The sequence below is a fragment of the Perissodus microlepis genome, chromosome 14 (assembly GCF_051167445.1).
Source record: "Perissodus microlepis isolate ML-2025 ecotype Zambia chromosome 14, ASM5116744v1, whole genome shotgun sequence".
NCBI lineage: Eukaryota > Metazoa > Chordata > Actinopteri > Cichliformes > Cichlidae > Perissodus > Perissodus microlepis.
The window spans coordinates 4,266,992-4,281,109 of record NC_140474.1 but is presented as its reverse complement, the minus strand read 5'-3'; the positions used below and the strand labels follow the sequence as shown (position 1 = coordinate 4,281,109).

Here is a 14,118-nt window from a genome sequence, read left to right as displayed (position 1 = left end):
AAAGGGGGCACCGTTCCCGGAGGCGCTGCAATACCGGGTCGATGCGTGGAGCGAACGGAGCGAGCCCCTTATTCGGCTCCCTGTTCTAAAAATGCGTTTAATACGTTGCCCCCGAATCGGGGGCGTATCAGATATTAAACTGATAAGAACAGATTTTTTTTTTTTTTTTCCTTTTTTTTATTTTCAAAAAACAGAATATCACGTACATGTACATTATAAAACATCCGAAAGAATAAACCCATTCTAAACAAAACGAGACATTTTCTCTCTCCATTGATCAAAATGTTCAGACGTCCTTTCTACGAGTACTGTGGCATCTTAATAGCAAAATAACAAGTCATAAAGAGGAAAACCACACGTTCAATTGCACAGTCATACCAAAGTTACATCACATCTTCTAAATTGGCATAAAAACCCCATTACCTTATTTTCCAATCCTTTTCTCAACTCAATACTAGTCTTACCATGTGTTGCTCTCAACGTAACGAACAAGGCAAAACAAAAAAAACTTTCCTTCTTAGGCCTCTAAATTAAGTGGCTTCTAAGGAATGTCTTTCCATCTATCTTTGATTGTATCCCACCCCCATTTCAATTTCTCCAGCAGCCGCACTTTTTCTATTTCCTTCTCTACCAATCTACATACACTCTTGGCTGTCCATTTGTATGACCCCAAAATATACCCTTGCCGGGCCTTCCACAAATATAGTTTTACCAAGGACACTAATAACAAAGACTTTCCCTTTCGGTTACTTCCCTTCTCCCATCCCGTAAGGAACATTACTTCATCATACGAAATCCCTTTTAAACAAACATACTGCTTCTGCATTTCACCCCACACTTCCCCCGCAAAGGGGCATCCCCACATTACATGCTCTATTGTTTCTTCTGTTTGACATGTGCTTCTCGGACAGTTCTTATTATCACATAATCTATGTGCATGCATTATTGATCTTACCGGTATTTTTTTATGCAGCAGCAGCCAGTTAAAATCCCTGCAGCCGTTGCTCAGTCCCTTCTCCTGAGCTCGTATCCATACCTCCTCCTGCACCCATATATTTTGGGTGTGTATTTTCTGCACCATGGCTCTATACAATTTTTTATGATTCAACATGAGGTCTTTATCCTTATATTCCTGATGCTTCTCCCGCCATTTAATCATCCTTGAAAAATAGTCTGGTCTGCTTTCCGCCCTTGGCACCCTATTATCCCACTCGATCAATTGTCTCATGGGACCGGATAACCAAAAGCGGATCAAGACTTGGCATTTATGTACATTGGGCCTATTCAATAAGTTACATATATTGCTGTAATACATCACGTCCAATTTCAAGGGGATGTTAGGGACATCCCTCCCACCTTTTGGTATTGTCTGATACATAATTGTTCTTTTTACATATTCATACCCCCCCCAAATTAATTTGAAAATTCCCTGTGTTAATTTCTTCCTGTAAGTCTGTGGTATTGGGAAAACATATGCCAAATGCAATAGGGCAGGTAAAATGTCAGCTTTTACGGCCAGTACTTTGCCAGTTATAGTAAGCTTTCTTTTAGACCACATCCCCAATTTCTTTGAGATCTTCGCTATCTTCAAATCCCAGTTATAATTTGCATCCCCCCCTGGATTTCCAAAATCAATGCCCAGGACCCGCATGGGCCCTTCACACAAAGAAAGCCCGCAAAGCGTCTCTCTCCTACCTGCCCATCGTCCCAAAAATTTATATTTTGATTTCTCCTTATTGACCTTTGACCCCGCAGCGCTCTCAAAGGTCTGTATTGTTCGCATCATCTCCCTCACACTTCCATCATCTTCCAAGTAAAGAACTATGTCGTCAGCGTACTGGGAGATCTTCAACACCTCCCCCCCTGGCAAGGGCACTCCTCTAATTTTCTCGTTTCCTCTTATTGCACATGCTAAAGGTTCTACATATATAACATAGAGTAGGGCGGACAGGGGGCAGCCCTGCCGTAGCCCTCTCGTTTGTTGTACTTCCTCTGTTAAGTGTCCATTTATCTTTATCTTGCAGATTATGTCAGTATACATCATACTTATCCAATTCAAAAATTTTCCTCCTATATCAAAAGTTCTCATCACCCTCCATAAGAAATCATGATTGACCCTATCAAAAGCTTTTTCCTGATCAAGTGTTACGCATATTGTTGTCAAGTTCCTCTCTTCGATATATGTAAGCACATCTCTATGTAGTTGTAAGTTCCAACCAATCTGCCTGCCCTTTACCCCACATGTCTGGTCTGCATTAATAATAGCAGGCAAGACTCGGGCCAGGCGTCTTGCTAGAGTTCGACTCAAAATTTTGTAGTCCACACAGACCATTGAAAGAGGCCTATAATTTGAAAGCGCAGCAGGTGAACCTTTCTTATGTAGTAAACTTATCACACCCGTCCTCATACTCTTTGGCATTCCACCCGTTTCACACATTTCATCAAATACCTCCAACAAGTGGTCTCCGATGAGATCCCAAAAGGTGATGTAAAACTCCTTTGTGAGTCCATCTATCCCAGGTACCTTGTTATTCTTCATTGTCTTTATCGCCTCGTATAGTTCGTGGTTTGTTATGCTCCTTTCCAGAAGCTTCCTTGCGTCCTCTGGTAACCTCTCTTTCAGAAAACCCAAAACCATTTCTTGAGCCCCTCTATCTACTTCTTCCACACCAAACAATGAACTGTAGTACTCCTCTACCATCTTCAAAATATTGTCCCGTCCAGTAACCGATTTCCCTTCCCTTTCCAGTTCCATAATTGCCCCTTTTTCCTCTCTCTTTTTCATTTGAGCAAAAAAATAGGCCGAGCACTTCTCCTGTTGCATATACTCCTCCTGCATAAATTTAAACATTCTTGTTTTCGCCCTCTCCTGAAACAAGACCTCCTGTTCCTTTAATAATATATTCAGTTCCTCGCTCTCTTCCCAATTTTTTTCCTTATTCCTCTGAGCTTCTATCCCTGCAATCTTTTCCTGAAGCTTCTTAAAACCCTCTTTAGAAGCCTGCGCTCTCTGTGTACTATAAGCAATTGAAAAAATTTTTATTTTCTTTTTCGTTTCTTCCCACCACCTCCCTCTGTTTTCGTACAAACCTTTCAAATCCACCCAATTTCCGAAAATTCCTCTAAATCTTTCCCTATACTCATGTTCTGTCAGAATATCATTGTTCAATTTCCAATAAGCCTTACCAAAAGTTGCTTCTCCAAAACTTACCGTTGCCCAAATTGCTTTGTGATCTGTGAAGGGGGCAGAAATTGTCCCCCCTCCTGTTACCTTTTCCTTATCTCCTACCAATATATAATCCAATCTGCTCTTCATTCCCCGACTATTTTCCCATGTGTGACCAACCCGTTTGCCTAATATCTTTCCCATCGTATCCACCAGTCTATACTTAGTCATAAAATCTCTAAGCAAAGGCGATCCACCATCCTTATCAAGTGAGCAGTTTAAGTCTCCTCCCACAATGGTCACCTTACTTGTCATAAAGCAAATGTCCAGCCCAGCGAATAGTTCTCTGCGGGCCCGTGGTTCTGCATGTGCATAAATATTGACCGCGCGACAGTGAAGTCCAGCTTTCTTGATGTCCACCACCAATACTCTGCCTTGAATTACAGAAAAGGTGTCTATAATTTTGATACTTTTCCTCCCGCACAGGACTCCCACCCCTGATCCGTATACACTCCCCACACTCCATACTGCTTCACCTCCTCCCCACTCCTCGGTGAAAAGGAGTACGTCGCCTTCATCTCTTAAGTGTGCTTCCTGAACCATGCATATATCGAAATCACACACTGTCAAAAATTCATATACCGCTCTCCTTTTCCAGAAATTCCTCAATCCTCTAACATTTATAGACATTATTTTAATTTCACCCATTCGGCTTATAAGAGGATCAAGGAAAGACCAGTTTCCAAAAACTTACTCGCTGACCCAAACAGTGGCATAAGTTCACAGGATATAGCACCCCGCGGGGCCAGAGGAGCTTGCGCCACAAAGTAAGAGTGAGCACAGCCCTTCTTTCCCTCTGCTTTGCCGTTCATGGTGTAGACTGCATCCCCAAGCTTTCTTGGGAAAATAATGATTGTATTGTAAATTTATCCAAAACACCTTCGGTCTCACTTCCATCTTCCGTTTCGTTTTCGCTCATCGTAGCGCTCAAAGGAGTGTGCATGCACTCAGTTTGGGTCCCTTTCGGTGCGTGCCCTTCCGCCTCGCTGGTCGAAGGCTCCGCACCTACCTCTTTCCCATCTCCCCCCTCCGGGGTAGTGGTCGAGTCCCATCTCCTCCTTCTTTTTGCAGTCTTCCTCCCTGTTCTCTTAACCACTTTCCACGGCTGCTCTGCGGACTCTATGTCCTCACCCTTTCCTTTCCCTCCATCCACGTTGCTCCCCTCAGCCTCCAGTAGGGGGCCCTTCGTCCTCTTCTCTACCTCCTCCTCTGTCTCATCAGTCTTATTCTCTTCACCTGTCCGTGATTCCAAATCCACCACAGGTGCTCTCGCAGCTTCATTCCTGCTATCCTTTTCTTGCCCCAGAAAACCCTTTACTACCGCCGCATAGGGTCTGGGCTTCATGCAATCTCGTGCCATGTGTTCTTCAGACCCGCATAAGTGGCACCTCTTTGGTTCTGTGCAATCTCTTGTACTGTGGCCCATGCCATTACAGCTTCGGCACCTCACCTGGTCGCAGTGCTCAACGTCATGTCCTTTGCCACCACATTTCCTACAACTCAAGGGTTGGCCCGCATAAATAAGAAATCCTCTATCGGCACCGATAGAGAAAACCGCAGGCGGGTGTCGGAAACCGTCCTCGCTGTTTAAGTCTTCTTGTAATTTTATCCGGAATTGTCTCTTGCCTGTCCATATACTTAATCCATCTTTTATCATTCTTACCCCTGGAAACACTTTGACGTGCCTTTCCAGGAAGCACCTTATCGTCTCTTCCGATACCCACGGATTGTACATGTGTACAGTTAAGATTCTGTAATCACTTCTGTACAGTGGGGTCACCGCGTATCTTTTTAGGTCTTCGCTTACCGCTGTGTTGGCTTTCCGTCTCGCGTCCTCCGCTCTCTCTGTGGTAGTTAGCGTCACGTCATAATATTTCTTAGCTGTGCTCTGTTGTAGGCAATAGATCTCTTCTGGCTGTATGTTGAGAGCATCAAAGAGGATTCTTCTCCCAAAAGTTATCCGATCCTGGAAAGCAGCGTCTTTGTCGATCAGATCAAAACGTAATGTATTCTTCATTCCACTCCTTCTGTCCGTCTCTTCTCCATAACTGGCCGACGCAGTCGCCATATTGCTTCTCGATAAGAACAGATACTACACTTGATCTTAGCCAAAAGGCCGAGAAGCGATGGCTTTCTGCAAGTTCCTGGCTGAGCCGCCTTCTCGGGACACTTCTCCCTTGTGACGGTGCGCTCTTTCACTTGGCCCACAGGGTAGGAGCCGCTTCAAATCTCCGCCCACCCACAGTACCTCAGAGGCCTGCGGAGCTCCCTGGAACTGCGCGCTTTCTTCTATTTCTTCTTTTGAACAACGAGGAGAGGGCCCAGCCAGACGGCAGACCCTGCCAAAAATAGGTGCAACTCCTTAGCCTCACTCTCCACGGAAGTCTTTAGTAAAAGGCGAAAGACTTGTACGTTTTGAAGAGAAGCCAGAGTGTGTGTTTCTTTGGCCTCGCAGGAAGCCGCAGTGACTCCTCGTCCCGGCTTCCGGCGTCACGGTAGGCCCTGTTTGCTTGGCTGAAGGGGCAGATCTCAGGCCCCGCCTGCTCCGCTCCAGAGTTCCACTTTGACAGGAGAGGGGTGACTGGAGAGGAGCACGTTCGCGGCTTCAGGCTGCTTTCTGGCTCTTGGCTTGGCAGACCTTACTTTGTTTGGCTTTCTTCCTTTTCCATAAAGTCAGCAAAGGGGGCACCGTTCCCGGAGGCGCTGCAATACCGGGTCGATGCGTGGAGCGAACGGAGCGAGCCCCTTATTCGGCTCCCTGTTCTAAAAATGCGTTTAATACGTTGCCCCCGAATCGGGGGCGGATCAGATATTAAACTGATAAGAACCGATACTACACTTGATCTTAGCCAAAAGGCCGAGAAGCGATGGCCTCCTGCAGGTTCCTGGCTGAGCCGCCTTCTCGGGACACTTCTCGCTTGTGACGGTGCGCTCTTTCACTTGGCTCACAGGGTAGGAGCCGCTTCAAATCTCCGCCCACCCACAGTACCTCAGAGGCCTGCGGAGCTCCCTGGAACTGCGCGCTTTCTTCTATTTCTTCTTTTGAACAACGAGGAGAGGGCCCAGCCAGACGGCAGACCCTGCCAAAAATAGGTGCAACTCCTTAGCCTCACTCTCCACGGAAGTCTTTAGTAAAAGGCGAAAGACTTGTACATTTTGAAGAGAAGCCAGAGTGTGTGTTTCTTTGGCCTCGCGGGAAGCCGCAGTGACTCCTCGTCCCGGCTTCCGGCGTCACGGTAGGCCCTGTTTGCTTGGCTGAAGGGGCAGATCTCAGGCCCCGCCTGCGCTGCTCCAGAGTTCCACTTTGACAGGAGAGGGGTGACTGGAGAGGAGCACGTTCGCGGCTTCAGGCTGCTTTCTGGCTCTTGGCTTGGCAGACCTTACTTTGTTTGGCTTTCTTGCTTTTGCACAAAGTCAGCAAAGGGGGCACCGTTCCCAGAGGCGCTGCAATACCGGGTCGATGCGTGGAGCGAACGGAGCGAGCCCCTTATTCGGCTCCCTGTTCTAAAAATGCGTTTAATACGTTGCCCCCGAATCGGGGGCGTATCAGATATTAAACTGATAAGAACAGATACTACACTTGATCTTAGCCAAAAGGCCGAGAAGCGATGGCCTCCTGCAGGTTCCTGGCTGAGCCGCCTTCTCGGGACACTTCTCGCTTGGGACGGTGCGCTCTTTCACTTGGCTCACAGGGAGGGAACCGCTTCAAATCTCCGCCCACCCACAGTACCTCAGAGGGCTGCGGAGCTCCCTGGAACTGCACGCTTTCTTCTATTTCTTCTTTTGAACAACGAGGAGAGGGCCCAGCCAGACGGCAGACCCTGCCAAAAATAGGTGCAACTCCTTAGCCTCACTCTCCACGGAAGTCTTTAGTAAAAGGCGAAAGACTTGTACGTTTTGAAGAGAAGCCAGAGTGTGTGTTTCTTTGGCCTCGCAGGAAGCCGCAGTGACTCCTCGTCCCGGCTTCCGGCGTCACGGTAGGCCCTGTTTGCTTGGCTGAAGGGGCAGATCTCAGGCCCCGCCTGCTCTGCTCCAGAGTTCCACTTTGACAGGAGAGGGGTGACTGGAGAGGAGCACGTTCGCGGCTTCAGGCTGCTTTCTGGCTCTTGGCTTGGCAGACCTTACTTTGTTTTGGCTTTCTTGCTTTTGCACAAAGTCAGCAAAGGGGGCACCGTTCCCGGAGGCGCTGCAATACCGGGTCGATGCGTGGAGCGAACGGAGCGAGCCCCTTATTCGGCTCCCTGTTCTAAAAATGCGTTTAATACGTTGCCCCCGAATCGGGGGCGTATCAGATATTAAACTGATAAGAACAGATACTACACTTGATCTTAGCCAAAAGGCCGAGAAGCGATGGCCTCCTGCAGGTTCCTGGCTGAGCCGCCTTCTCGGGACACTTCTCGCTTGTGACGGTGCGCTCTTTCACTTGGCTCACAGGGAGGGAACCGCTTCAAATCTCCGCCCACCCACAGTACCTCAGAGGCCTGCGGAGCTCCCTGGAACTGCGCGCTTTCTTCTATTTCTTCTTTTGAACAACGAGGAGAGGGCCCAGCCAGACGGCAGACCCTGCCAAAAATAGGTGCAACTCCTTAGCCTCACTCTCCACGGAAGTCTTTAGTAAAAGGCGAAAGACTTGTACGTTTTGAAGAGAAGCCAGAGTGTGTGTTTCTTTGGCCTCGCAGGAAGCCGCAGTGACTCCTCGTCCCGGCTTCCGGCGTCACGGTAGGCCCTGTTTGCTTGGCTGAAGGGGCAGATCTCAGGCCCCGCCTGCTCTGCTCCAGAGTTCCACTTTGACAGGAGAGGGGTGACTGGAGAGGAGCACGTTCGCGGCTTCAGGCTGCTTTCTGGCTCTTGGCTTGGCAGACCTTACTTTGTTTTGGCTTTCTTGCTTTTGCACAAAGTCAGCAAAGGGGGCACCGTTCCCGGAGGCGCTGCAATACCGGGTCGATGCGTGGAGCGAGCGGAGCGAGCCCCTTATTCGGCTCCCTGTTCTAAAAATGCGTTTAATACGTTGCCCCCGAATCGGGGGCGTATCAGATATTAAACTGATAAGAACAGATTTTTTTTTTTTCCTTTTTTTTTTTTCCTTTTCTTTATTTGCTTTCCAAAACATTTCCATACTTTACATTTACATTTCATATTTCTCATACATCTTAAGATATTACTTTCGAAATCATTGTCATACCTTCATTTCTTTACTCCTAAATAAACATTCTACAGAAAGAAAAGAGAAGTTGATCAACAAGAAAATCCCACAAAATGAAAGACCAGAAACCGAAGAAACAATCGCGTTTCTATTATCTTGCTCCTTATCACTTACCACCTTTTTTTTGGTGGTTTTAAAAAGGTGATTTTCCACCTATCCTTAATTGTATCACTTCCCCACTTTTCTAATTCGTGCCAGTATATACTTTCAAATTCTTTCTCTATTGCCTTAACTGTTCCTATCTCTCCCCATTTATACACTCCAGTTATATGTCCCTGCCTTGCTTTCCATAATTTAAGTTTTACAATTGATATCAGCATACAAATTATTTTGTTTTGTTCTTTTCCCACTCCTTTAACCCCAAACGAAGTGATTTCATCATATGTCACATTCTCCAAGCACTTATAACTCTCTTTCACCCCATCCCACACCTTTCTTGCATATTCACATCCCCATAATACATGTTCAATTGTTTCATCTTCCATACAGTTTTTCCGTGGACAGACTTTTTGCTTCCCCAAATTGTGGGCATACATCGTGACCCTGACTGGTAGCCTTCTATGCAAGTGCAACCAATTAAAATCTTTAAGCCCGTTCTTAAAACTCTTGTCCTGGGCCCGTACCCACACTTCAGAGCTCACCATTACTGGATTGACATTGAGTTTCTGTACCAGTTTCCTATATAGTAACTTATGATTTATCACTGTATCCTCATCTTTACATTCCGTATATCTCCTCCCCCACTTTACCATTCGCTGGAAGTACTCCGGCCTAGTCTCAGCTTTAGGGCCTTTATTATCCCACCCTATTAGAAACCGGTATGGTATGGACAGCCAAAACCATATCAGGATTTGGCATTTGTGTATATATGTCTTTTTCAGGAGTATACATACATTGCTATAAAATATTGCATCCAGCTTCAGAGGAACGTTTGGCACATCCCTCCCTCCATCTGCTATTTCCTGATGCATTAGCGCCCTTTTCACATATTCATAGCCCCCCCATATGAAATTAAATATTCCCCTCATTAGTTGAGCTCTATACTTCTGCGGCATCGGAAAGACGTAGGCCAAATGTAACAGCTTTGGCAATACATCGGCCTTTACAACCAACACTTTCCCTGAAACGGAAAGTTTTCTTGTCTTCCATAATCCCAGTTTTTTTTCGACTGCAGTCATCTTCTTTTTCCAATTACACAATGCATCCCCCTCCCCATTCCCAAAAGAAATTCCTAATACGTCCATTGGGCCTTCACACAACATAAAATCACAGATCTTGTCCTTCCTCCCCTCCCACTTCCCAAGGTATTTGTACCTAGTCTTCTCCTTGTTTATTCTCGATCCAGTTGCTTTTTCATAATCATATAGAAGGTCTATCACTCCCCTTAAGCTTTCATCATCTGCCAAGTATAATATTGTGTCATCCGCGTATTGTGATATTTTTAAGCTCTCGCCCCGGGGCAGCGTTATCCCTTTAACAGCGTGGCTCCCCCTTATTGCACAAGCCAGGGGTTCTGCGTACAAAACAAACAGCACCACAGAGAGCGGGCACCCTTGCCGCAATCCTCTTGTTTGTTGCACTTTATCCGTTAAATGCCCATTAATTTTGATTTTTGAATTTATGCCCTTATATAAAACCTTTACCCATTTTGTAATGACTCCTCCTAGACCCAGCCCCTCCATAACCTTCCACAAAAAAGCGTGGTCTACTCTATCGAAAGCTTTCTGCTGATCCAGGCTAACACATATTGCAGCAATGTTTCTCTCCTTTACATATGCGAGTACATCCCTGTGTAGATGTAAGTTCCATGTGATTTGCCTCCCCTGTACCCCACAAGTTTGGTCCATTTCCACTATGTGTGACATGACTCCTGCTAGCCTATTCGCCAGAACCTTACTCAGTACTTTATAGTCCACGCACAGCATAGTTAGTGGCCTGTAATTGTCTAGTTGGTTCGGGTTTCCTTTCTTAAGCAGAATAGTCACCACTCCCGTTTTCATGCTTTCCGGCATCTCTCCTTCCTCCATGATTTCCTTAAAAACCTCCAAAAGGTGGATCCCCACCATATCCCAAAACGCCACGTAAAATTCTTTTGTTAGGCCGTCTATACCGGGCACCTTATTGGCCTTCATTGCCGTTACCACATTATACACCTCCCCTACTGTCAATTCCCCCCCCAGCTTGCCATTTTCTTCTTCGGGTAGCCTTCTCCTTAGCGATCTTATAAAAACCTCCCCCTTCCCCTCATCCAAGCTCTCCTTTGTAAACAATTTTCCATAATATTCTTCCACCGTTCTTAACAAATCATCTTTCCCCCTTATCACCTTTCCATCCCTCTCCAGTTCCGTTATAACCCCCCTCTTATCCCTAGTCTTCATTTTGCTAAAAAAGTATGAGGAGCATTTCTCATTCTCCTCATACTCTTCCTGTTTTAATTTATATATTACGGCCCTCGCTTTCCTCTCAAGTAATTCCTCCTGTCTCATTTTTAAATTGTCCAAGTACCCTTCCTTTTTAATTTCCCTTCCCCTATTTTCCATAACATAGATTTTTTCTATTTCTTTTTGTATTGTGTCGAACTCTTTCTTTCGGACTTTTGCCCTCTCTGTACAATATTCGACCGTAAACTTTTTGATTTTTTTCTTTATGTCCTCCCACCAAACCACGTTGTTACTGTATAAGCTTTTCATCTCGGCCCATATCGGGAAGATTTTCATGAAGCCTTCCCTATAGGCTTTCTCTGCGAGGACGTCGTTGTTAAACTTCCAATACCCTTTTCCAAAGTCTGGCCCTACTATCTCGAGCTCCACATCAACTGCTTGATGATCTGTGAAGAGGGCCGGTATTGTTTTTCCCTCTATTATTTTGCACTTTTTTTCTACTAAAATGTAATCTAACCTACTCTTCACCCCCCTTGTGTTCTTCCAAGTATACCCCACTTGCTTTCCCAGTAACTTCCCCATTACGTCAATTAATCCATATTTCTTAATGAAGGTCCTAAAGGGGCGGGAAAACTTTTCCCTTTCCAAAGAGCAATTAAAATCCCCTCCCACAATAATATCTTTCCTAGTCAAAAAACAAGTATCCATTTTTTGGAAAAGGTCCTTACGTAGCCCGTGCTCCACCTGTGCATATACATTTATTATCCGGCATTGAGTCCCATTTTTATCGATATCCACCACCATTACCCTTCCTTGTATTACAGTAAAGCTCTCAATTATCCGAATATCTTTATCCCCACATAACACCCCAACTCCAGTCCCATGTACCCCCCCAATGCTCCAAGAAGCTTCCCCTCCCCTCCATTCCTCAGTAAACAAAGCAACATCCCTCTCATCTCTCAGATGAGCTTCCTGGACCAAACAAACATCGAAATTGTAGCTCAATAAAAATTCATAAACAATTTTTCTCTTTTGGACACTTTTTAGCCCCCTAACATTCAGGGTAATTATCCGTATTTTCCCCATACCATAAACAAAAAGCAAGTGGAGCACTAAGGGCAAAAAAAATAAATAAATAAATAAAGAGAAAAAAATTACAATGAGTCTCTTGGTATATTTTACCTCCTCTCTTGGATTCTCTAACTATCCATATTGACGTGTAACAAAAGGTCTTTTATGAAAGAGTCCTCTGACTTTTCTTCGCTCTCGCCTTCCTCTTCCATATCTCCATCGCTTGTCACATCACTTAGGGGGGTATGCATGCACTCAGTCTGTGTTCCCCTCAACACATACCCCTCCACATTTCCACCTTCCTCCAAAACCTCCTCCCTAATATCCTGATCTCTTAGCTTACCATCTTCAGAGAAAGCGGCTGGACTCACCTTTCTCCTCCTTTTAGCAGACTTTCTCCGTGGTTTTCCGACCACTTCCCAACATTTTGGGGGTTCCTCCCCCTGCTGTACTTTCTCACCATCTTGCTCAAGACTCCTCTCTCCCTTCTCCTCACGTCGCTCCGTCCCCTCCTCCACACTTTCCACTTTGTCCTCGTTAGCCTGATTTCCAGCAGCTGGTAGCGGCTCCTGTGGCCTTGCTCCTACACCAGAGTCTATTTCCTCTTCGCTACGTTCTTCCCCAATAAGTCCAGTCTTTACCACGGCTGAATAAGGCCGTGGCTTAGTACAATCTCTCGCCATGTGCGCATCCGAGTCACATAAGTGACATCTTCTGGGCTCCTTGCAGTCCCTCGTAATATGTCCAAGCTTGCCGCAACTCCTACACCTCACCTGGTCGCATTGTTCCGCATTATGTCCAACACTCCCGCATTTCCTACATGCTTCGGGCTGCCCTGCGTAAACAAGGAAGCCTCTGTCCGCTCCAATAGAAAAGACTGCAGGTGGGTGGCAATATCCATCTTCACTGTTCATATCCGCACTCAATTTGATGCGAAATTGTCTCTTTCCGGTCCATATGCCCAGACCGTCCTTTATCTTTCGTACTCCTGGGAGAACAGTAACGTATCTCCCTAGAAAGTACCTGATAGTCTCTTCCGTGACCCATGGGTTATACATATGTATCGTTAAAATTCTGTAATCATTGCGATACAAAGGGGTCACCATATATCTCCGCAGTTCTTTATCTTCTTCCACAATGCTCTTCCTTCTCACTTCTTCCGCGTATTCTCCTGTACAGAATGTCACATCATAGTGCTTACTTGCAGTGCTCTGTTGTAGGCAGAATATCTTCTCCGGCTGTATCTTCAAGGCTTCGAAGAGAATTCTCCGTCCAAAAGTTATTCTGTCGTGAAGTTGTGTGTCTTTCTCCATGAGTTCAAATCTCAGCGTATTTCTTGTTCCAAAAGTCCATGCGTCCCTCTCAGAATAACTGGCCGACGACGTCGCCATCTTTCTTTGCTTCCCACCTCCACTGATAAGAACAGATACTACACTTGATCTTAGCCAAAAGGCCGAGAAGCGATGGCTTTCTGCAGGTTCCTGGCTGAGCCGCCTTCTCGGGACACTTCTCGCTTGTGACGGTGCGCTCTTTCACTTGGCTCACAGGGAGGGAACCGCTTCAAATCTCCGCCCACCCACAGTACCTCAGAGGCCTGCGGAGCTCCCTGGAACTGCGCGCTTTCATCTATTTCTTCTTTTGAACAGCGAGGAGAGGGCCCAGCCAGACGGCAGACCCTGCCAAAAATAGGTGCAACTCCTTAGCCTCACTCTCCACGGAAGTCTTTAGTAAAAGGCGAAAGACTTGTACGTTTTGAAGAGAAGCCAGAGTGTGTGTTTCTTTGGCCTCGCAGGAAGCCGCAGTGACTCCTCGTCCCGGCTTCCGGCGTCACGGTAGGCCCTGTTTTCTTGGCTGAAGGGGCAGATCTCAGGCCCCGCCTGCTCTGCTCCAGAGTTCCACTTTGACAGGAGAGGGGTGACTGGAGAGGAGCACGTTCGCGGCTTCAGGCTGCTTTCTGGCTCTTGGCTTGGCAGACCTTACTTTGTTTGGCTTTCTTGCTTTTGCACAAAGTCAGCAAAGGGGGCACCGTTCCCGGAGGCGCTGCAATACCAGGTCGATGCGTGGAGCGAACGGAGCGAGCCCCTTATTCGGCTCCCTGTTCTAAAAATGCGTTTAATACGTTGCCCCCGAATCGGGGGCGTATCAGATATTAAACTGATAAGAACAGATACTACACTTGATCTTAGCCAAAAGGCCGAGAAGCGATGGCTTTCTGCAGGTTCCTGGCTGAGCCGCCT

General features: G+C 46.4%; 11 non-coding genes and 2 pseudogenes across 11 annotated transcripts; all 13 read right to left on the bottom strand.

The window, feature by feature from the left end:
* LOC146373028 (U2 spliceosomal RNA) lies at positions 1 to 197 on the bottom strand. Its single transcript, XR_014802596.1, has one exon. It is a non-coding gene; the product is annotated as a U2 spliceosomal RNA (small nuclear RNA).
* A 5,057-nt stretch (positions 198 to 5,254) lies between these two features.
* On the bottom strand, positions 5,255 to 5,354 carry LOC146373027 (U2 spliceosomal RNA; annotated as a pseudogene).
* Positions 5,355 to 5,548: 194 nt separating this feature from the next.
* Positions 5,549 to 5,661, bottom strand: LOC146373026 (U5 spliceosomal RNA). Its single transcript, XR_014802330.1, has one exon. It is a non-coding gene; the product is annotated as a U5 spliceosomal RNA (small nuclear RNA).
* Positions 5,662 to 5,904: 243 nt separating this feature from the next.
* Positions 5,905 to 6,095, bottom strand: LOC146373025 (U2 spliceosomal RNA). The gene has a single exon (XR_014802584.1). It is a non-coding gene; the product is annotated as a U2 spliceosomal RNA (small nuclear RNA).
* A 194-nt stretch (positions 6,096 to 6,289) lies between these two features.
* On the bottom strand, positions 6,290 to 6,402 carry LOC146373024 (U5 spliceosomal RNA). The gene has a single exon (XR_014802400.1). It is a non-coding gene; the product is annotated as a U5 spliceosomal RNA (small nuclear RNA).
* Positions 6,403 to 6,645: 243 nt separating this feature from the next.
* Positions 6,646 to 6,836, bottom strand: LOC146373023 (U2 spliceosomal RNA). The gene has a single exon (XR_014802530.1). It is a non-coding gene; the product is annotated as a U2 spliceosomal RNA (small nuclear RNA).
* Positions 6,837 to 7,030: 194 nt separating this feature from the next.
* On the bottom strand, positions 7,031 to 7,143 carry LOC146373022 (U5 spliceosomal RNA). The gene has a single exon (XR_014802329.1). It is a non-coding gene; the product is annotated as a U5 spliceosomal RNA (small nuclear RNA).
* Positions 7,144 to 7,387: 244 nt separating this feature from the next.
* LOC146373021 (U2 spliceosomal RNA) lies at positions 7,388 to 7,578 on the bottom strand. Its single transcript, XR_014802475.1, has one exon. It is a non-coding gene; the product is annotated as a U2 spliceosomal RNA (small nuclear RNA).
* A 194-nt stretch (positions 7,579 to 7,772) lies between these two features.
* On the bottom strand, positions 7,773 to 7,885 carry LOC146373020 (U5 spliceosomal RNA). Its single transcript, XR_014802328.1, has one exon. It is a non-coding gene; the product is annotated as a U5 spliceosomal RNA (small nuclear RNA).
* A 244-nt stretch (positions 7,886 to 8,129) lies between these two features.
* LOC146373019 (U2 spliceosomal RNA) lies at positions 8,130 to 8,336 on the bottom strand (annotated as a pseudogene).
* A 4,819-nt stretch (positions 8,337 to 13,155) lies between these two features.
* Positions 13,156 to 13,346, bottom strand: LOC146373018 (U2 spliceosomal RNA). The gene has a single exon (XR_014802605.1). It is a non-coding gene; the product is annotated as a U2 spliceosomal RNA (small nuclear RNA).
* A 194-nt stretch (positions 13,347 to 13,540) lies between these two features.
* Positions 13,541 to 13,653, bottom strand: LOC146373017 (U5 spliceosomal RNA). The gene has a single exon (XR_014802327.1). It is a non-coding gene; the product is annotated as a U5 spliceosomal RNA (small nuclear RNA).
* Positions 13,654 to 13,896: 243 nt separating this feature from the next.
* LOC146373016 (U2 spliceosomal RNA) lies at positions 13,897 to 14,087 on the bottom strand. The gene has a single exon (XR_014802520.1). It is a non-coding gene; the product is annotated as a U2 spliceosomal RNA (small nuclear RNA).
* Between the last annotated feature and the right edge of the window lie 31 nt (positions 14,088 to 14,118).